Source organism: Cibotium barometz, chromosome 35 (assembly GCF_041138505.1).
Source record: "Cibotium barometz isolate CiBa-2024 chromosome 35, ASM4113850v1, whole genome shotgun sequence".
Classification (NCBI taxonomy): domain Eukaryota; kingdom Viridiplantae; phylum Streptophyta; class Polypodiopsida; order Cyatheales; family Cibotiaceae; genus Cibotium; species Cibotium barometz.
Window position 1 is genome coordinate 32,962,392 of NC_141080.1, and position 22,528 is coordinate 32,984,919.

General features: G+C 39.5%; 1 pseudogene; it reads right to left on the reverse strand.

The window, feature by feature from the left end:
- Positions 1-5,403: 5,403 nt before the first annotated feature.
- On the reverse strand, positions 5,404-9,695 carry LOC147618349 (laccase-4-like; annotated as a pseudogene).
- Between the last annotated feature and the right edge of the window lie 12,833 nt (positions 9,696-22,528).

Sequence of the window (22,528 nt, forward strand, 5' to 3'; positions counted from 1 at the left end):
TTGCCTAGGCCCATGCCCACCACATAGAAGTTATAGCCGTGCAAATGGAAGGGGTGGTGTGGGGTGGAAAAAAGAACACGGGAACAGGCCTCTATAGCTTCCCACTCCACCAACCTTGGAATCACTAGCACAAAATGGGGGCACCATAGTCAAAGCAAACACCCAGCAAACACATACACTTCCACTGTGTGCATGACGAGGTAATCGAAGGCTGGCACAAAGTGCGCTATGAGAGTGTAAACCCGTGGACTACACCACCAAACACGTCAATCACGCCTTCTCCTGCAAATCAACACACACAGGATACCAACACACAACCATAGCTAGATACATCACCAGTATCATTCATCCTTGAATTCCTAGTCAACACTTCCATACAAGCTTCTTCCGACACACAAGCTTTTCCTCACACAACCATCTCACATACATGACACCTTCACATCAACACAAAAGATGTATACTCACAAGGTTGTCCCCCATTCATCTTGGCTAATCCCTCTCTCACCTCTTCTCAGAAACATCATTACCTCAGCCTTCGAGCTGCCCTGAGATACGAGGAGGCAGTAACCCAACAAAACCACATGCACACACTCTCTCTCTGCTCCAGCCAACCTGCAGAGCTAACAAAAGAAACACACCACTCTGTGCAGAGGCGGCTACCCAACCAAGAGAAAACTTTGCTCTTATCTCTGCGGCAGTAAAGGCAACAAGACACCCTCTCTCTCTGCTACCAGCTCTGCGCAGCTAACAAAAGAAACCTCCATGCCACCAGCCACCAAAAAGAGGAGAGAAAATGCTGCCAGTTGAAAAGTTGTCTTCTCCTGTGCTGCCTTCCATGGGAGAGAGAACAGTCTTGCTCTTCCTAGAGCCCGCTCCTCCCTCGACTCATCACGATGTCGAGACGCCAGAAGCAGCACCACCAACAAACACACTGTAGTCCGGTCCCTCTCACTCTTCCTGCTACCAGCTTCTCTTGACAGCAAAAAATAGAGAAACACCTAGAAAACTCCCTGCATACGAGAGGCGTCCCTCTACAACGAAAAACTCTCTGTCTCTCCGTCTCCACCAACCACTGAGAACTAGCGGCTCTCCAAAACAAAAAGAACCCCTTCTCTCTGTCGCCACCAGCAGCTGCAAAAAAACAAAAAAAACCTGCTCGCTGGCAGCTATACTCCCTCTTCCTTGCTACCAGCCACCGCCGGCTACAAAGCAAAACCAAAGCAACACACTTCTACCCAAAAACTCCCTCTCTCTGTAGGTGGCAACCACCACAACAAGAAAACAAACTCCTTGGTGGAATCGGGCAAGTCCCATATCGGCGCTCTGCATTTGGAAATCACGTGCCCACCATGATTCTGCTACATTTTCTTTTGTTGATGTTTCCACTTTCACCACCTTTTTAATAAAATTACATGGTATTTATTAAGTCCCTTATGTATTAAGGCCTTTAAGCTCCATGCACTACCAACTGTCATCACGTGCTTGTTAAAAATGGAGCGCCATAGACTGCATCCAGAATCAGCCCACGATCGACCAGCCATCATCACATTTGGGGTTTCCATATGCTTCCACATGGAGGCATCACCAAGAGCTCGTAAAAAAACATAAAACCAGCCACTCTGTACACCTGCTAGGGCATTCAGGGCAAAGCTTTTTTGCATGCAATGCATCCCATATGTACACAAGCCCAAAACATCTTTACAAAATTTTGCCTAATAGGTGGCTCTTAAAAAATAGGGTTTGTGTGTTTTGAAGCACGGATTGCACGTTGGATTCAAAGTCCACTACTTTAACTTTGGTCCCAAATATTGCAAACTTGTCCTCTAGAGAGGGGCCCGTGTAGTTGTAATTGTGGGGTAGGTGCCCATTATACTTATTTGAGTGTTTGTACATAATCCACCAAGTAGATATAGCCCACAATATATCCGAGAGAATGGAAATGATGTAATGGATGGGAAATGTTTTGGGTCACATTCCATTGTTGTTTCACAGTGTGAATACTGCAACAGGAAAGAACCCAATCTGATAATGGGTAGGGATCGTAAGCCTCTACAGGGTACAACTGAGAGACCAATGGTTACTGCGCAAGGTATGAAACTATGATAAGATTTTTTTGTGCTCAAGGAAAATGCTCAAAGGATGTCCCTATCCTAAATCTCCAATAGATAATAAAATTAAGATGAATGATTGAAACCTTAGGAAAGATTACCATTGCATGGTCGATTAGATATGCACAGATGCACAATTGAAAATAGAAAGTGCATGGGCAACAAGGGAAGTCGGTGCTGACGGTTTTGGAAGGAAGGAGACGGGCTGTGATATTTTTATGGAAGAATGGAGGCGGCGATGAGAAAAAATTGAGAATTGGGGGCAAATTTTGGTGACTATCTCCGTGTGGATCTTTGATGAGAGATGAGAAAGTGCAGAGAGTGACTGCAGTAGTGGAGAGTGTCTGTAGGTTGGTTTGTTTTGTTGAAGGTTGCAGGGTGGAGTATCTACAGTTGTTGAAGCTTTGCAGACAATAAGAAAAAGCAGTAAGAAGGATTGTTTGGATCAGAGTAAAGGGTGAGCTAGAGAACATAGAGTTGGATAGGTGTGTCCCCTAGGCTCTCTGAGAGAAGCTTCTTTGTTAGAGACTTGACCCATTTTGATTTCTTCTTGACTGGAGCTATTTGAAGGTGAAGCTTTGAAGTGATGTTCTTGAGGTCTTCCTGAGGGATATCCTTGAGTTTATTGGGTGTTTCCTTCTTATGTTTATGCTAGGTCTCACGAATGTTGAAACAATGACGTATTTTCTATATCTGAAGCAGACAGAGTTTGGTTTGTGATGTCCTTTATTTTGATGTTTCTGTTATGAAGAAGATGTTGTTTTCTTTAGGTTTGTGGTGGAGATAAAGCTTTTGAGTGTGTGAGTTTGAAGATTGGGGATCTCGTTCTGGGTCAGTGCTGCTGACTCAGTGTGTTAGTTGAGTAGAGAAGATTTTGAGTCTGCTGGGTGTCAGCTAAGCATCAAAATATCAACAGAAGGTGTAGGAACCTTGCTTTGGTTTGTCTGAGTTAAAGGGAAGTGATCCTGAGTTACATCTGATAGTTAGAAGTCTGTCAAAGGTCAGGTGTTAGCAGTCAGAAGGCTTTGTGGTCTGAATCGTGTTTTTGTGGTAGCTAGAGCTAGGTTGGAGTCAACTGAGTGTCCACCACATGGTAGGATTCATGTTTGGTTTGCGTGTCTAGAGGGTAGACTAGAGAAGTTCTAGATGATGTATAGAAGTTCTAGATGATGTAGACTAGAGAAAGCCTCCAGCTGAGTCATTTTAGTTGGTTGGTCAGGTATAGTCAGATCTAAAGCAACTGTGTCTCAGTTGTAGCTAGAAGGGTGTCTATAATGTGATATCTCTTCAAGTTTAGAGCTACCAGAGGGCCTGTGTGTGTCAAAGGACATTTGGAGATGTTTCTAAGTCAGTTGGTTCTGTGTGTCAGATTGCACTTGTGTTATATATATAAAAGAGAATGATAGGGTGAATAAGTACATGAATGATAGGATCGATTAGCATATAGATTACTTGTAGTATATATAAAAAAGAGAATGATGCGTGATCAATATTTTTTATTTTGAGATTGTTTTCAATAAAAAATGTGTATGTGTAAGATAAACCCCTTCGTTATGATACCTAATAATAAAAAAGGTGTTCCTTAATGGCATAAGACTTTGAAGTCTTACCAATGTCATTTGTGAGGCTAACTAACTTTATGTAAAAGTAGTAAACTAGTTTAATCATTATATTATTTGGAGATTGGTGAAGAACCATAAACTTTTGTGTTTATGAAAAAGATTTACAAAAAATGTGTTTTGGTTTAAATATATATGCACTCTACTTTTCATTAAAATTTATACAAACGTGACTTGGAGTTAAATGCAATCTTTAAATAAATAAAACTCGTGTATCACAAAGAATGTAATTATGAGGAAAGATGAATGAGCCATGTGCCATCGTCAATGGATCTCCCTCTTTACAATAATCTAAACATACTTTTACAAATACTCTATACTTGCAAAGAATGTAGTTATGAGGAAAGGCATATGGCCATGTGCTTTATTTATGCTAAATGGGGTGGTTTGACCTTTTTGTTGAACAAATTAATTGACCACCCTCTGTTGGAAAAAATTATCATATTCTAGGCTTTTCTAAATAATTCAAGTTGATGTGAATGAGTACTAAGGCTTTAAAGAGTATGTATGAATGTGATTGGCAACAAACTATGAATGAGTTCTAAGGCTTTAAAGAGCATGTATGCATGTGACTGGCAACAAACTGTGAATGAGTACTAAGACTTTAAAGAGTATGTATGCATGTGATTGGCAACAAACTTTGAATTCTACTAATGTGTAATCGACAACATTTGGTGCGTGAATAACTTGGAGCCTCAAATAAACAAACTAAGAAGGTACATGAAAAAAAAATGCATTAATAAAATTATAAAAGGCAAGGAAGGTATTACTATTACCTAAATGAGTGATATAAATAAAATAATAATCTATAATTATTAGTAAATTTTACTTAAAAATATAGATTTACAATAGTTAAGTTAACATTTTTTCAATAGATCATGTATTATTAAAATATTAACAATATTCAACACATTGTAAGTTTTTAAATAAGTTAGAATAACTAATAGGGTGGATTAGCAAATATAATGCTTGTATTGGAATGATGTGTGATCATTTTTTTGGGATATTTTTTCAATAAACAAATTTTGCATGTAACAAAAACCCCTTTATTATGATACTTTTATGATAAAAAAGGTGCTGATCCTAAGAGTTTCAAGTCTTGTCAATGTCATTTATGAGGCTAATTTTATACTAAAATATGTAAAAGAAGTGAACAAGTTTAGTTATTATAATAATTAGAGATGGTTGAAGAACCATGAAATTTTACGGTTTTAACAATTTAAAAGGGTTTATAACAAGGTGTTTTGGTTTGAAACTATACGCACTACTTTTCATTAAAATTTATATAAACATGACTTGGAATTATTAAACCTTCAAAAAATTTGGGTTATTCTACACTCGAAAAGATTGTAATTACGAGGAAAGACAAATGAACCATGTGGCATACTGAATGCAACTCCCTCTTTATACAAACATGACTTGGAATTATTAAACCTTTAAAAGATTTGGATTATTCTACACTTGAAAAGAGTGTAATTACGAGGAAAGACAAATGAGCCATGTGTCATACTGAATGTAGCTCCCTCTTATTACAATAATCCAAATAGATTTTGTAAAATACTCTATGCTTGTTACAAAGAATACTGTAGTTATGAGGAAAGGCAATATAGCCATGTGCCATGGAGTCCATCGGTATATCCCTTTTCTCAACATGCTTAGTGAACATGATGTAAATGTTATTGAAAAGTAGATGTCCATTTGCAAGGTAATGTTATTGAAAAGTAGATGTCCATTTGCAAGGTAATGTTGGATTTGGGATAGTCTTCAAGTGTTTAGCATTTTGGATAGTCTTTTGGTGGTGGTGGGAGTTTTCGGTCTCCTTCTTTGACAATCCACACCATTTGCATCCCCCATGATGTATGCATCTCAAAGTGGCAGTGCATAAGCCAAACTCCTATCATGTGTAAAACTCAATTATCGTAAGTTCACTATTTACAAGAAAAACCTTTATAAATGCACTTCACAATGGTACCCATCTCAGAGATGTATCGGCTAGAAACTAGATGGAAAGTGGATGTGTCCCCTAGTTAAAAAGCACCCGTGATAAAGAATATGAAATGTCAAAATGTTTCTCTAGCAGATGAAATATTGTGACCCTATAAAGAAGAATCGACTGCATGTATGCATGTACTTGTAATGTATACATATACATCACAAGTATACATGTAACACATACATGTATGCTTGTACCTGTGATGTATATAATACTCAAGACATGGAATCAACAATTTGCATGCAGGCAAGGTTGATGTATGCAACAATGAAAGGTATCTATATACACTACAAGTATGCGTGTAGGTGTGTGTATACACGTACATGTATGCATGTACTTGTACTATATATACTCAAGAGCACAAGGAATCAACGATTGCATGCAAGGTTAATGTATGCAATGGAAGGTATTTATACACATTACAAGTATACATGTAGGTGCAATATACACATACATGTATGCATGTACTTGTTATAATGCATATACTCAATCTTACATGGAATCAACAATTGCATCATCATGCAGGGTTAACACATGCAATGAAAGGTATCTGTGTATATACGTGTTTTATATAGCTGAGTGAGTTTACCTGGATTATCGGTGAAGAAGCGGAGAGCAACCCATCCTCCTGGTGGGACGGCTATTGTGTTCATGGTGGCAGGAGGGTCAACGAGGTTGAAGTGGTCTGGGTCTGATGATGCATTGTAGTTGCCTAGGCCCATGCCCACCACATAGAAGTTATAGCCGTGCAAATGGAAGGGGTGGCTCTCAAAAAATAGGGTTTGTGTGTTTTGGAGCACCAATTGCACGTTGGATTCAAAGTCCACTACTTTAACTTTGGTCCCAAAGATTGCAAACTTGTCCTCTATAGAGGGGCCCGTGTAGTTATATTGGTATAGAGGCTCGCCGGGAAAATTGGTCTCGAAGGTGTCCGTTGCAGTGGAGGTGGACATTCCCGGCAACAAGTCAGCAGCATTCTTGCTTTCGTAATATGCCTGGTGCAGGTATGAAGAAGTCAAATGAAGCAAGCTTATACCGATTAGTTAATTGATGTTTGATTACACACATCAAAGATCAATGATGATGTGGTGATTAGTGAATATTGCAGGTATACTAATTAATTTCGTAGATCATGAGGCTTCAAACGATGATTAGCTGCTGCCGTAGAGGCGTTAAGTTGAATATGAGATCTCTTACTTGTAAGATGGAGATGTTGGGGGCGACAAATGTGATGTTGTTGATGGCCGTAGAGATTTTTTGTCCCTCCGGCGGGCCGTAGCAGGTTTGTCCGGCCGGGCATTCTTCAAGCGAGTATCCCACGGTGAAAAGGAAGCTTTGGTTGACGGTCTGGGGCACTAGCGAGGGATACGCCTTGCTGTTTAAGCTTCTCAAGCTCCCCACATAATCAAGGGCATAATCAGAGCCATTAGCGGCCGGAATGAAGGTGGGAAAAGTATAGAGGCGCTGATCGACAGCTTGACTACTGTTGTTGGGGGTCGTGGTGGTGGAATTAGCTGATCCTTCATAGATAAACAAGGCGGTTGTGGTGGTTTTGGGGTATGGGACCTTGTCTTCTCTAGCCGGTGAGTATGCGGATGCAGCCATGACATAGCTATCAATCGCCTGGTCTGCTGTTACTAGCACATCAGCTGTCTGTCCAGGCGCTAGCACTATCACATCTGTTGTATAAGGCTTACACAGTGTGCAGTCTGTCTCCACCACTGTCAACTTATGCTTTGCGACCTGAAAGAACATCTGAAAATTCATGGCCGCATTGATCACCCTCAGTAGATACGTCTCCCCCTGCTTCACCCTCACACTGGTTACATCTGGGGAAAACACCAACAATTCTAATCAAACTTTAATCACGCAAGCTGGTCACAAGTAGATTTGTTCAAAATAATTAATTCGTTTAAACTTTGATCTGCTTTCGGCCTCTGCACCTTGCTGTGAACAGTTGTAGAGCAAGCCAGGCTGCCCATTGATAGTGGTGGCATCAGACAAGTTGTAGCCTCCCCCATCTGCTAGAGCAAATTTCTCAACATCCAACACGTCCACGTTCCACCACTCTCCTGCAAGATCAAGTTGAAAGGTAAGCATTAATTTACTGTTCTCAACTAGGGGCGGGTGGCACGTACGTGTGCAGCTGCTGCGGCCACATTACAAGAATATGTGCTATCTTATCTCTAGCTATATATAGTCTAGTACAGATTCACCTAAGCTCTAACCCTTGCGAGTGATCGAATTAGCTTACCATTGCACAAGGTAAGCCTCAATTAAGTGTTGCTGCTACGAAGGTGCAGCCGGATTATATATATATAGAGTCCGAAGCTTTTATCTCTAGTTAGTATGGTTGCCTTCAATATAGTTCTAATCCTATGGCTAGTGTGATGATTAGCTGAGCAGAGTGATTATGCACTATATATAGGCTATGATCGATGATTAGCGTATTAACATAATGTGATTATGCGATATACATGGCTAGTGTGATGATTAGCTTAACATTGTGATGATTATACTGTATGGCTAATAGTTACCTAGGATGATGGGGAAGTCCTTGGTGGGTTGCACGGGGAAAGGGTTACTGCTTGCCGTACTTGGGCAGGATGATGAAGGCGCCGTACACGGTTGCCCGGAGCCAGCTGAGATGGGTGTGCCAGAAGAGCGTCCCTTGCTCTCGTACGACTCTGAAGCTGTGTGTGAAATGGGTGTTCGGGCGGGGACAGGGCACTGCGTGATGTAGGCGGGGCCGTCGGACCAAACTGTGTACATCTGCCTCACTCCATGCCTGCAGCGGTAATAGATAAATATTCAAGCTGATGCAGGCGCATTACGAGATTAATACAATTTGAAAGGTCATTGATCTACTCATTACAACAGCAGCTGCTGAATAATTACAAGGTAATTTAAGAAATCATGAAGACCCCAATTAAGGATGATTTAATATACCATAATTATTATAATAAGTATATCGTCTCGAAGTATCATAATAATAATTACCAGTGAATTGATATGTTTTCCACCACGTGATTAGACACTCTCACGTTAACTGTGTCCCCTTGCCGCACGTAGATAGTAGGCCCTGGGAAGAGCCCGTTCACTGCCACCAGCTGCTTGGTATGGCAAAGGCGAGTAACGTTGGTGTAATGCACCTGATCGATCATAAGCAAACACGATCATAATTATAATTGTATCCTGAATCGATATTCCTGGTCTTATGATTACTTACAGCGGCTAGATTATAAGCATTAATATTCCTATAACTGTACTACTCTTCGTTGATCAGTTTGATCGTTCTATCGTTAGTCCTCCTGGTCATAACTACGTCTGCAGCATGATCTAAGCACTGATAATCAAACTCCTATACGTAGAGTTTGTCGATCGTATTTGACTACTACTGATGATGATTAAGTTTGATCTTAACGATCATTAATCGCTCTAATTATAAGTGTTGACCATAATGACCGAAAGCCTAATTTGTGGCTTAATTGAGATAATTGCTACCTTGAAATCAAAATGGTGTGTCATGGTTCCGTCGTCATTGACGACGGAGCCTGCACAGGCTAGACGCACTAGTATAAGCGCCGATCCAAGGAGGAGCAACAAAGAATGAATCTGAAGAATGGAGAAGAATATAGTCATTAAATTTGGGCTGAAGAGAATAGCAAATTGTGGTGTGGTGTAGGATGCGATTAATAAGAGAAAGCCAAGCCAAGCCAATCTAAGCTGAAAAGAAGAAGTATGATTAAAGAATGTCGATCATGAGTGGATTAATATTGAACCCAGTACAAAGCCTTGATTTATATTGAACCTAGTACAAAGCCTCGATTTATATTGTGATCCGTGTAGCATGCATGGTTGACACGGTTAACCCCGTAAGACAAGGTCGTGGAACTCTGTTAATTAGACCAAGCACGAGCCCCGGTTTTCATTAACAGGATCATCTATCTTCACGCAGCCTGCGGTTTTTGCCATCGCTACTGGGTCCATGCCACAAGGACCAGTATTATTAGTTTAATACCGCATTTAAGACAAGCGTGACCTTGGTTGCTTGAAATGTGACTAAACAATGCACAGTTGTTTACTTACTAGCTACTGGATGCCATTTCAAACCAGATAAGCTATATTATTCGTACATTATATAAATGTACGAATATTGCATTTCAAACCGAATGAGCCATATTCCTACATTTAATACATGTCTTAAGTTGCCCAAGGCCGAGAAGACCTCTGTGTCAGGTGCGAGGGCGCGAGCAAACCAACGGTCGCGAAGGCTCCCAGGCGAACCAAAATGGCAGTCGAAAAAGTAGATTAAAAATGAAATTACCAAAATAATGGAATTTTTTCAAACCCCCCTAATATGCTCTTAATGATTTAAAAGAGGGTTAGTAAAGGGTCTAATGGGAGGATGCCAACTTGGAAAAAATGTTGGGTTGTGATCAAAGATTTGGGTGAGCTATAAAATGTCACTTTGAAAGGCTAAAATATAACTTTTGAAATCTACTAGTCACTTTTTGATACTAGGATGTCACTTTTGAAAGCACCTAATTGTCACTTTACACATCAATTTCCAAATTTGGAAATTCCCTTTCTTGTATATCTCACTTTCCCTCTTTTGCAAGTATTATAAACTTTATATTTCAATGTTTCATCATACTAAGTTCAAGTAGTATAAGTTTACATTACAATGTTTCATCATTTGTATTTAGGATTGCACCAACTCTTTTTGACTATGTTAACTGTGGAGTACTATGCCATGTAGCCCGGATTTTAATTACTTCTCTACGTCTATGACCATGACAACTTGCATTTTTTTATTTATCACTTTTTAGCCTATTAAACTTTGGAGTACTATGGCATCACCTGGATTTCAATTACTCCTCTGCTCTACGATTATGAAAACCTACAATTCTTCTCTTTATCGTTTTGTGAGGCCTTCTTTTTTCAATTCTCATGTTTTTGGCCTTTCTCTCCTCTTTGCTTGATAGTTTGTAAATTTCACCCTTCAATTTTGTTACTTTCAATGACCTATTTTGTCTTGGAAACAAAGTGTTGTTATAACTATATACATCTAGAGGTAGAAAATTGAAAGACCTCGTACATTTTGGACTGAGTTAACTTCTGTACCACTTGATAACAAGGATATTTATTGTTAAATAAATGGAAGGGAGTATTAGTTAGAGTACCCTAGTATAGATTTTGTAGATGAACCTTAGGTATATGACTTGAAAGAAAGGAGATTACTCACTCACCGAAGTATACATTGTTTAGGGTCAAGGGGAGTCTATATTTTGTAGATGAACCTTAGGTATATGCCTTGAAAGAAAGGACTATATTACTAATTCACCATAGTATACATGGTTTAGGCTCAAGAGGAGTCTACACTCTACCTCTCATGTGGGAGAGGAACACCATAGCCATGAAAGCTTTAAATCTTGATTATGATTACTAAAGTGATTATTAACATTTGATAACCTCTCGAGCCTATGGTAGAGATAGCTCATAGGCACTTTCTTACAAACCATTCCCACCCATAGGTTTTGCCTCGAAACATTTCATCTAATAGACAATGCACATAGGTATGAACCAAATAATCCAAAAATGAATGAATACGTGGGCTTATCCATTCCAAATTTGAGAGCATCTTCATACTTTGTATACTTGTAAATGGACTCCAATGGTTGTAAACTTCATCATTTGTCGTCAAAATAGCCCCAAATTGCTCTCCATGATCGTACATGAAGTCCACATTTTTATTAATGCAGATATCTTCATTCTCAAGTAGTATGACGCTCTCTAACAATGATTTATAAGAATTTCCAATAGGCTAAATCATTGTTGTCACCTTCGATTTAGCTTACGAAAATGCATCCAAAATCTCCTCATGAGCTTTCAAGATCGAGCCGAGTTGCCATGAGGCCTCTTCATTGCATAAACCCTTCCATATGCTTTTAATTGAGAGACATGGAACACATCATATAGCTGTGTAGTTGCTATTATAAGCAAATTCACCAAAGGCTGCTGGTCAATCATCCTATGCATGTTGGTGTCATGTGACAATAGTGTCTCAATATGCCTCCACCCACTCCACTAATAAATTTTTAGCTGATGAGCGATGCTAGGAGTCAACTTGGTCCACATGGGCTCCAATAGTGTCCACCAAAATGAACCCATAAATTTGGTCCACATGGGCTCCAATAGTGTCCACCAAAATGAACCATAAATTTGGCATCTCTAATACTCATAATTTGTTGAGGCATTCCATGTATTTTGAACATATACTCTACAAATTTTCTTGCAACCATAGATTCCGTGTATGCGACCTTGGAAGGAATGATATGTGCCATTTCATTAGGGGAAGGTTGAGATATTCTAGGCATCCTTTAACAACACACATGAAGACCATATTAGGGAGTTTGGGAAAATCCCAATTCCCATTTTGTACGATCAAAACATGATAGGCATAGTGAACCCTTTAAAGACTTTGTCAAACCCCCCTTATGTGACATATCATTGGAAAGCTCTTGATGAGTAGTTTCTAAATCCACATTATTCAACAACTTTGGAATTGGTATGCTCAAGATACTCCAAAAAGTAGATTAAAAATGAAATTACCAAAATAATGGAATTTTTTCAAACCCCCCTAATGATTTAAAAGAGGGTTAGTAAAGGGTCTAATGTGAGGATGCCAACTTGGAAAAAATGTTGGGTTGTGATCAAAGATTTGGGTGCTAAAAAATGTCAATTTGAAAGGCTTATATGTAACTTTTGAAATCTACTAGTCACTTTTTGATACTAGGATGTCACTTTTGAAAGCAGCTAATTATTACTTTACACACACCAATTTCCAAATTTGGAAATTCTCCTTTCTTGTATATATCAGTTTCCCTCTTTTGCGTGCGCATAATTTATTTTTCCTCCTTTTAGCATCTCCTTCCCCTATCCTCCCTCCTCCTTCCCTTTCTGCACCTCCCTCGCTTTCAACACCTCCCTGCTCCTCCCTACCTTTCAGCACCTCTTTGCATCTTCGCTCATATCTCCTCCCACAACTTCCCTCACTACCTCTCCTTCTTTTTCTCCCCCTCAGCCTCCCAAGCTCCACTTCACCTCTCCTAAGCTGCACTATCCAGATCGTCCCCTACTCACATGTGCTTTTCTCACAACAAGACCTATGTTCTCTCAAGCTCCTCCCTTTCTCATATGATCATCTCACAACAGCACGCCTCTATTCTCTCTAGCTAGCTCGTCCCATTCTCACAAGTGCCTTTCTTGTGATAGACCACCTCCACTCTCTCCTTTAGTCCATTTCTCACCTCTCTACTCTCTTCCTCTGCTACATGCCACCTTCCATCTCTCTTTGTCATCTTCCACCACATCTAAATTCTAGTACAACCTTTTGTATCACATCCTAGGCTCTGTAGCACCCTTCATCTATCCCTTCTAGATCTGCAACACACATACACTGTCACAGAAGCTTGCATAATGGTTCCTATATTCACAATTAATGAACGATACGCATAATTTGAGAGCTTCTTGCTTAATCTTCCATGGTGGTACTCCCTTTGAGTGCATGTGTTACTCCATCTCATGAGTGCAAATTCTTTCTCTCCCTCCCTCCTTTCTTATAGTGTTTCCATCTGAGAGTGATGGATGTTCTCTATTTTGTAAGGTCTCCTTAAGGAGTGGCTATTGTGGTATACACACGGGTACCTGATAGGCTATGTGACCATATTAGTAAGTGTTAGTAGTAGAGACATTAGATGGTGGCCAAGTGTGGCTAGATGGTTAGAAGATGGCTTATGTATACTTGGCATTGTGCCAAGTAAGATGCATGCTCATTCGTCTTTTGTGCCATCCCCTACTAAGGTTTCTCTACTATCAGCAATATGCTTAACATGGAGAATGTCTCCACTTCTTCTCTCTACATCAACACTTGGCATGACCAATAATAAGAAGAAGAAGTATGATTAAAGAATGTCGATCAATATGAGTGAAGGCTGGCGATTCGTTCATAAAAGACCTTGTTTTTTTGTAGATTTTCTCCTTGAAATCTTGGACGATTCTGAAATCTTGGACGATTCTGAAAAGTTTCCTTTTAATAAAGTTTCCAAGTGGTAGACTAGAAGTTTCTCTAGAGTTTTGAAGTAGTAGCACTGGTAATAATCGAATTAACTATCTTAATCCTTCCCTTGTTTAGTGTGGAACTGGCTTTTTTAGTAATACCATAGATAGGTAATCATTCTAAGTTCAAGTACTATAAACTTTATATTTCAATGTTTCATCGTACTAAGTTCAAGTAGTATAAGTTTACATTACATTGTTTTATCATTTGTATCTAGGATTGCACCAACTCTTTTTGACTATGTTAATTGTGGACCCTTTTTTGCACAATAGATCCAACAAACTCAGTAGCACAAAATACATTCCCCAAAATGTTGATGTCACAAGCTCCTGCACCAGCTACTCTAGAGTAGTTCGTATCATTGTCTCACTAACTTGTCTAGAGTTCTTCATGTCATTGTCTCTCTAGCTACTCCAGAGTAGTTTGTGTGATTGCCACTAGCTACTCTTATTGAAAAGGATGAGATCCAAGTAGCCTTTATTCCTATACATGTGAAGGGTGCTATGGAACTACATGAAGATCAAGAGATGGGAGCAGTCTGCACTAACACTAATGAGAAGTTCCAGTCAGCATCAAAAGAACCTATGCAATTCCTCTCTGATGAGCTTGGAAAATGTGAATCCTACTTTGATGCTCCTTGTTCCATAAGGAGAAGAAAACAATGACCAACCCAACAAAGAAGCAAAGGTTGAGAAAGATCTAGGTCAAGTTCTAGATGTTTAGATTTTCTTGTCTCCTACTTTACATAATTTAGTTTATTATGACTCTACTACTTTACATACTTTAGTTTACTAATCTAGAAACCTTCATAAAGTTTTATCTCATCTTTGTGTGTAGGGAAAACTTTCATTTCATATTATTTATAATGGCTTTGCTATTTGGGTCCACAAATAGACTCAAAAAAAATTTAGGGTTTTTCAAAATTATGGAGCTTATGTTGTTATCTATTTTAGGCTTTTTTTTTACTTTCCAATAAATAATGTGCATATTTATGTATAGTGGTAAAATTTGTTCCAAGAAAGTCAATTAAAAAAGTCTCTTTCGTACATGAAATTTATAAAATAAAAATTTAATTGAAAAAGATTGATATCTCTTTAAGTTTTTTGGACTCCTTCTATGCCATTTGAAAGTTAAGTTGTTTCCTATGTCAAACAATTCTAGTTTATAAATCTATGGAGGTCACACATGTTCTTAATCTTGAAAAAAGTGTCAAAATTCATGGAGTTTTTAAATGTACACATGAAATTCTATATGTGATTGCAAAAAAAGTCTGTTTTCAAGCTATTTTTAAGCTTTCATGCATTTTGGGAGAGAATATTTTTAGGTAATCCTCATGAATAGTGTTTAATAATTAAGCTTTCAAGCTTTCTTGGCTATAGTGTTCCTCTCCCACATGAGAGATAGGGTGTAGAATTCTCTTGAGACTAGACCACGTATACTTTGTGAATTAGTAATATCTTGAGAATTCTCTTGAGACTAAACCATGTATACTTTTGGTGAATGAGTAATCTTCTTTCTTTATACCTGAGGTTCATCTACAAATTGTAGAGGATATTCTAAATACTACTTCCTTCTATTTCTTTGCCATTTCTTTGATAGTAAATATCTTTCTTATTAACGAGCGGTACACAAGTTTGCTCAGTCCAAAATGTAATAACAAGGTCTTTCAATCAGGGATTTCACTGACGTAAACGAGAACATGTGAACATGTTAATAACACAAAAAATCTTGTGATCACATGTTATATTCACAAAGCTTTCACAAGGGCCTAAAAAAATTATCTTTGTCGGGCATAAAAAATCTTCTTAGGTGGCCACTGACCTACTATTATGTGAAGATGGTAACATGAGAACATGTGAATAGCTTATTCCCATGTGTAGCCAAGCTTTTAAGGGGTTCCCAAATGGCAAGTGACCTGTTATTTTGTGAACGGTAACATGAGAACATGTGAATAACTTGTTCACATGTGTTATTATCACAAAAAATCTTGTGATCACGTGAATATTAAATCCCTGCTTTCAATTCTCTACCTTTGGATGTATATAGTTATAACAACACTTTGCTTATACCTACAAGACAAGCCACATCATTAAATGTGACACAATTGAAAAAAGAAGGAAGGGTGAGAACAACAATCTTCCAAGCAAAGAGAAGAGAGGGTAAAAACATGAGAATTGGAAAAATAAATCCTCAAAAAATGATAAAGGACACAATTATAGGTTGTCATGGTCATAGCATAGGAGTAATTGAAATCTAGGTGGCCACATGGCATAGTACTCCATAGTTAACATGCTAAAAAATGGTTATAGCAGAGGAGTAATTGAAATCTAGATCGCCACATGGCATAGTACTCCACATTTAACATGCTAAAAAATGATAAATAGAAGGATATAGGTTGGCATGGTCATAGCAGAGGAGTAATTAAAATCCAAGCTACATGGCATATTACTCCGTAGTTAACATGGTAAAAAAGGATTGGTGCATTCCTAAAGAAAAATGATGAAACAATGTACTATTTAAACTTATACTACTTGAGCTTATAATGATGAAACATTGAAATATAAACTTTTAAACTACTTGAACTTACAATGATTACCTATGTATTTAATTACAAAAGGGACCTATCTAGTAGATGAGTTTTTTGTAGACGACCTCTTGAATCCCCTGTCCTCCCTATTCCCACTGTCCCTATTGTTACAGAATCCACCTCTATTCCAAACACCATAGTTAAGAACCCTCCCATACCTAATATCAGCTTATTTCCCTTTCCCTCAGGCTACTAGGACTGTACCTTTGAGCATTGTGAATCTTTTCTTACATGCCTCTAGTTTCATTCCTGCTCATTTTGCACTTGTAGTTTCTTTTCTTTGTTGTTGCCTGCTCCATTGGGTCCTGCATCCTTGTCCCCTTGGCTATGTTTTGAAACTCCCAAGGCTTTTGTAGGATTGGATCCTACTAGTTTTTCTATGTTTGGATTTTTGGATCCTTCATTCGGATTTCTATCTCCATCCTAGAAGGGAACCATCTGCCTGTAGGTAGGTGTGGGGGGTTGCATTTCCTCTGTCAGCTTCTTCAGATACTCACCCCACACCTCCTTTAGGTCTTCCACTGTGTGGCTTTCCCATTGTTCCATCTGCTCCACTTCTAGTTTGTACACCTGTGGGAGCTTTTTGCATCCAGAACTACTAGTTCACTAGCTCCACTTTGCCTTTGTCCGCTCTGGCGTGCACCTCTAATTTTTATGTGCTCTTCTATGATTAAGATGATCTGACCCTTGGCCCTTGCTTGGATTTATTAAGCCCTATCCATCACTTCTTTGAGTTGCATGTTTACCTCCTCATTCCGAGCCAAACCCCTTTTATCATTACCATTTCTCTTTTTGTCTCATCATTCTCCCTATGGAGTCCCAATAGTTTTCTTTGCATCTCCTCCATCCTGCCTGCTTCCCTCCTTCTTCTACCCAACTCCTCTAATGTTAGGTTGGGGCTGATCTTTGTCTCTGTTTTGGGTAGGTGGCATTCTCAATTTGGTCTTTAAGGTTGTGGTGGAGCACCTCCTCCCAAGCCACCTTCGTCCCTGCCTCCGCTGCCTTTCACCAGTCCGAAGACTCTTCTTGACATATAGTATGGCTTGTGGGTGAGATTGATCCTCTCAACCACAAAGTGCATACGCTTCTATCTGTCCTCATCTAAAGTTACCATAATTGCAATTTACACATGATAGGAGTTTGGCTTATCACTGCCACTTTGAGATGCATACATCATGGGGGATGCAAATGGTGTGGATTGTCAAAGAAAGAGACCGAAAACTCCCACCACCGCCAAAATACTATCCAAAATGCTAAACACTTGTTGCAGACTATCCCAAATCCAACATTACCCTGCAAAGAGACATTTATTTTTCAATAACATTTGTAGCATGTTTAAGCATGTTGAGAAAAGGAAAATACTGATGAAGTACATGGCACATGGCTATATTGCCTTTCCTCATAAGTACATTCTTCGTATAACAAGTATAGAGTATTTTACAAAATCTATTTGGATTATTGTAAAGAGGGAGCTACATTTAGTATGACACATGGCTCATTTGTATTTCCTCGTAATTACACTCTTTTCAAGTGTAGAATAATCCAAAATTTTTAAAGGTTTAATAATTGCAAGTCATGTTGGTATAAAGTTTAGTGAGAATTAGTGCGTATTATTGTCAAGAGGGAGCTACATTCAGTATGACACATGTTCATTTGTCTTTCCTCGTAATTACACTCTTTTCAAGTGTAGAGTAACCCAAAATTTTTGAAGGTTTAATAATTCCAAGTCATGTTTATATAAATTTTAATGAAAAGAAGTGCGTATAGTTTCAAACCAAAACACCTTCACAAAGGAGTGCATATAGCTTCAAACCAAAACACCTTCTTATAAACCTTGTTAAATTGTTAAAAACACAAAATTTCATGGTTCTTCAACCATCTCTAATTAATTTAATAATTAAACTTGTTCACTTCTTTTACATATTTTAATATAAAGTTAGCCTCATAAATGACATTGGTAAGACTTAAAACTCTTAGGAGCACCTTTTATCATAAAAGTACCATAATAAAGGGGTTTTTGTTACATGCAAAATTTGTTTATTGAAAAAATATCCCAAAAAAATGATCACACATCATTCCAACACAAGCATTATATCTGCTAATCCGCCCTATTAGTTATCCTAATTTATTTATAAAATTACAGTGTGTTAAATATTGTTAATATTATAAGATGAAAACACTATAAGTAAGAAGGGAGAGAGAAAGGATTTGCACTCATGATGATGGAGTAACAGATGCACTCAAAGGGAGTACCACCATGGAAGATTATGCATGAAGCTCTCAAATTATGAGTATCATTCATTAATTGTGAATATAGGAACCATTGTGCAAGCTTCTATGACAGTGTATGTGTGTTGCAGATCTAGAAGGGATAGATGAAGGGTTCTACAGAGCCTAGGATGTGATACAAAAGGTTTAACTAGAATGGGACGAGTTGGAGAGAATAGAGGCGTGCTGTTGTGAGATGATCATACGAGAAAGGGAGGAGCTTGAGAGAACATAGGGCATGTTTTGAGAAAAGCACATGTGAGTAGGGGAGGATCTAGATAGTGGAGCTTAGGAGAGAGGTGGAGTAGAGCTTGGGAGTCCGAGGGGGAGAGAAAGAAGGAGAGGTAGGGAGGGCAGTTGTGGGAGGAGATATGAGGGAAGATGCAAGGAGGTGCTGAAAGGTAGGGAAGAGGGAGGAGAGAGGGAGGTAGGAGGGACGAGAGAGGGAGGTGTAGAAAGGGAGGGAGGATAGAGGGAGGAGATGCTCAAAAAGGAGGAAAAATAACTTATGCACATGCAAAAGAGGGAAAGTGAGATATACAAGAAAGGGGAATTTCTAAATTTGGAAATTGATATGTGTAAAGTGACAATTAGCTACTTTCAAAAGTGACATCCTAGTATTAAAAAGTGACTAGTAGATTTTAAAAGTTACATTTTAGCCTTTCAAAGTGACATCTTATAGTACCCAAATCTATGATCACAACCCAACATTTTTTCCAAGTTGGCATCCTCTCATTAGACCCTTTAATAACCCTCGTTTTAATCATCAAGAGCATATTAGGGAGTTTAAAAAAATTTCATTATTTTGGTAATTTGATTTTTAATCTACTTTTTAGAGTATCTTGCGCATACGAATTCCAAAGTTGTTGGATAATGTGGATTTAGAACCTACTCTTCAAGAGCTTTCCAAAGATATGCTACATAAGGGGGTTTTGACAAAGTCTTTAAAGGGTTCACTATGCCTATCATTTTTTATCTTGCAAAATGGGAATTGGGATTTTTCCAAACTCCCTAATATGTGCTCTTCTATGATTAAGATGATCTGACCCTTGGCCCTTGCTTGGATTTATTTAGCCCTATCCATCGCTTCTTTGAGTTGCATGTTTACCTCCTCATTCCTAGCCAAACCCCTTTTATCATTACCATTTCTCTTTTTGTCTCATCATTCTCCCTGAGAACTAGGAGACCCCCTCTGAAGAAGTGTCCAACTAGGGCCCGAAGGTTTCTCGACACCAATACGATGATTAATGGGGCCGGGGGGTGGCAAAGTGGTGCTCCTATTCATCAAATGGCGCATCTTAATGTAACACATATCCTCTGTGTGCCACCTACCCAAACATTTCTCATAAGTGCAAACAATAGTGGGGCAATCTTTGGAAAGATGGCCAGATACATGACAAGCTCGACACACCATGTTGGTGGGATTAGGCTCAGGGCGACGTGTGCAGACAACAAGTTTTGTTGGCGTTTTAGAAAATTCACATCAAGAGTCACAGCCCTCACATTTTCATTAAGTTGGTTCATGTAATTTGTCATCATGTTTTTCAAATCCCCAATACTAGATGCGGTGCTTTCATACCCATCCCCCCCTTGTGATGTGCAGGTGGTGGAGTGGTAGAAGTAGAATCAGGGTAAGTCACATACGGTGATGGAGCATGAGGGGCAGGAACATGATTTTGTGAAGAGGTCCGGGGGAGCCACGATGCTAGAAGAAGGTGGGGGTGCTAAAGGCAAAAGAGGTGGTGAGGTCACTTGAAGGTAAGGTGGTACAACGGGTGGGAATTGGAATGGTTGAGTTAGTTGAAGTTGAGGCACATACGATGAGGTTGGCCAAGGTTGTTGCCGGGAGGGAAAAACGGGAGTATGTGGTGCTAGCCATGGATAATACGAGGGAGATGGAGTCGTGGCCTGTTGTTGTGGCTCGTAAACACATCGATAAGAGCTCTCCACATTAATGGTAAAACTGATGGCCGTATTCAAGTCATTTGGGGCTTGAGCTCTAACCAAAATTTGGATGCTAGGGTGTATGCCTCGTAGAAACGAGTCCATGATGGTGAGCAGGTCGATGTCAAAAACGGGAGTGTAATGATCAACAAAGTTCCTAAACCTTGTGGCCGCTTTTTCCATGGTCTCATGCGGGTGATTTTGCTTGAATGAGTGTAATTGCTCAAAAAATGCAAAGAAGTTTGGAGGTTTGCGAAATTCAGGCAAGAATTTGTGCTCAAAATCGGCAAAGTTTTGAATGGAGTTTGGTTGTTGCTTGGCGAGCCAATTTGAGGCCTCACCTTTGAGTGTAGTGCTAAAGTAATTCATCACATGCCCTTCCTCGACAATATGTGAGATCAAACAAGCAATTTTGAAATTGTTTAGATGAGCGGTGGGATCCTCCAACGGTGTCCCATAGAATGTGGGGAATGGGATGAGGGGTGCATCGGGATGGGCCAAATTTGGTGGCAAAACCAAAGGTGATTGAATGGAGAATGGAGAAGGAAGTGGTGGTTGAGCCATAATTGGAATTGGTATAGAAATTACGATCCCAGGTGAACTCCCCCCCGATGATGGTGAAGGAGGTGAACTTTGTAATGGAAAAGTGCTAGTGTGGGGCAAGATTGAAGTAGGTGTTGCTTGGCTTTCTCCCTTTTATGGTATCTCTTAGATCGGTCACTCTCTCTCAAGCTCTCTTGCCAATCTTTGGCACTTTGCATAAGTCCCCTTTCCAAGTAGGTTCGTGCCTCGGTTCGATTTAAATGGTGAGCTTCCCGTACGGTGGATTAGGGACCAAGGAAGCGGCCTATGAGTGAAGCGCTAGGTCACCTGCGGCGGCGGCGGCGGCGAAGGATTCTAGAGGGTGCTGACCATACGGTGCTCAGGCTCTGGGTCACCGAAGATACCCACACGTGTGTCGTGGAAGATATTGGAACAAGGAATAAGAGTTGTTTTCTGAAACTGGGAATGGATCTGGTTGATTGACCTTGCTGGTCCTCAACGGATGAGTCCATGGCCCTTTTATATGGATCTGTGGGTTGATCTTGTTGATCTTCCATGGAGATTCCATTCTATTATATGAATATATTGCCGGTTACTATGAGCTAGGAACTATGGAAAAGGTCCCTGAGTGAACAGGTGATGAGCGTTCTGGTTACCAATGATGCCATAAGTATACCGATGAATGAATGACTGGAAATAAGGATTCAACCAGAGATTGAGGAAGTGACATAATGGTTTCATCAAAGGATTGTTTTAAAGTTAGCTGATGCTAAGAAAAAGGCAATTTCATATTGGGTGTGTAAGTGGTGTGACTAGTTTTATGTTTGTATGAACTTCCGGCTAGGGGTCCTTGGAACTCTTTTCCTTGGTACCCAGGACAAAACCTAACCAAATTCCAAATTGGATCCCATCACTACAGTGGTTGGGCGGTTGGCTAACCCATGGGATCTGGGGTTAGGCTGGACTGATGGATCCGTAAATCGAGACTCAATTTTTGTTATTATGATAGATAAAGTAAATCCCGGATAGTAATTGTTCTATGGATAGGAATCAACGGCTGTGCCTCTTGAATGGGAAAAAAAGCATTGATCCCAATGATCCAAGTGCAAGTTTCTTCCTTGATCTGACTGAGTATCTTTATAGATGCAATCCGATCAGTTTGTTCAGAAATGATTTGACTACATTAGAGTAAAAATTGTCCTGGTGGAATCACCCGTGCTTTCCGGGTAAAGGAAGTTTTTTCGGGTTTGGTTTTGGGTAAATCGACGGATTAGTCTCTTGTCCGGATATCCATGGGTGAGGCATCGAATGTGGGACCCCTGTCCCGCGCGAGAAGTGTTACTT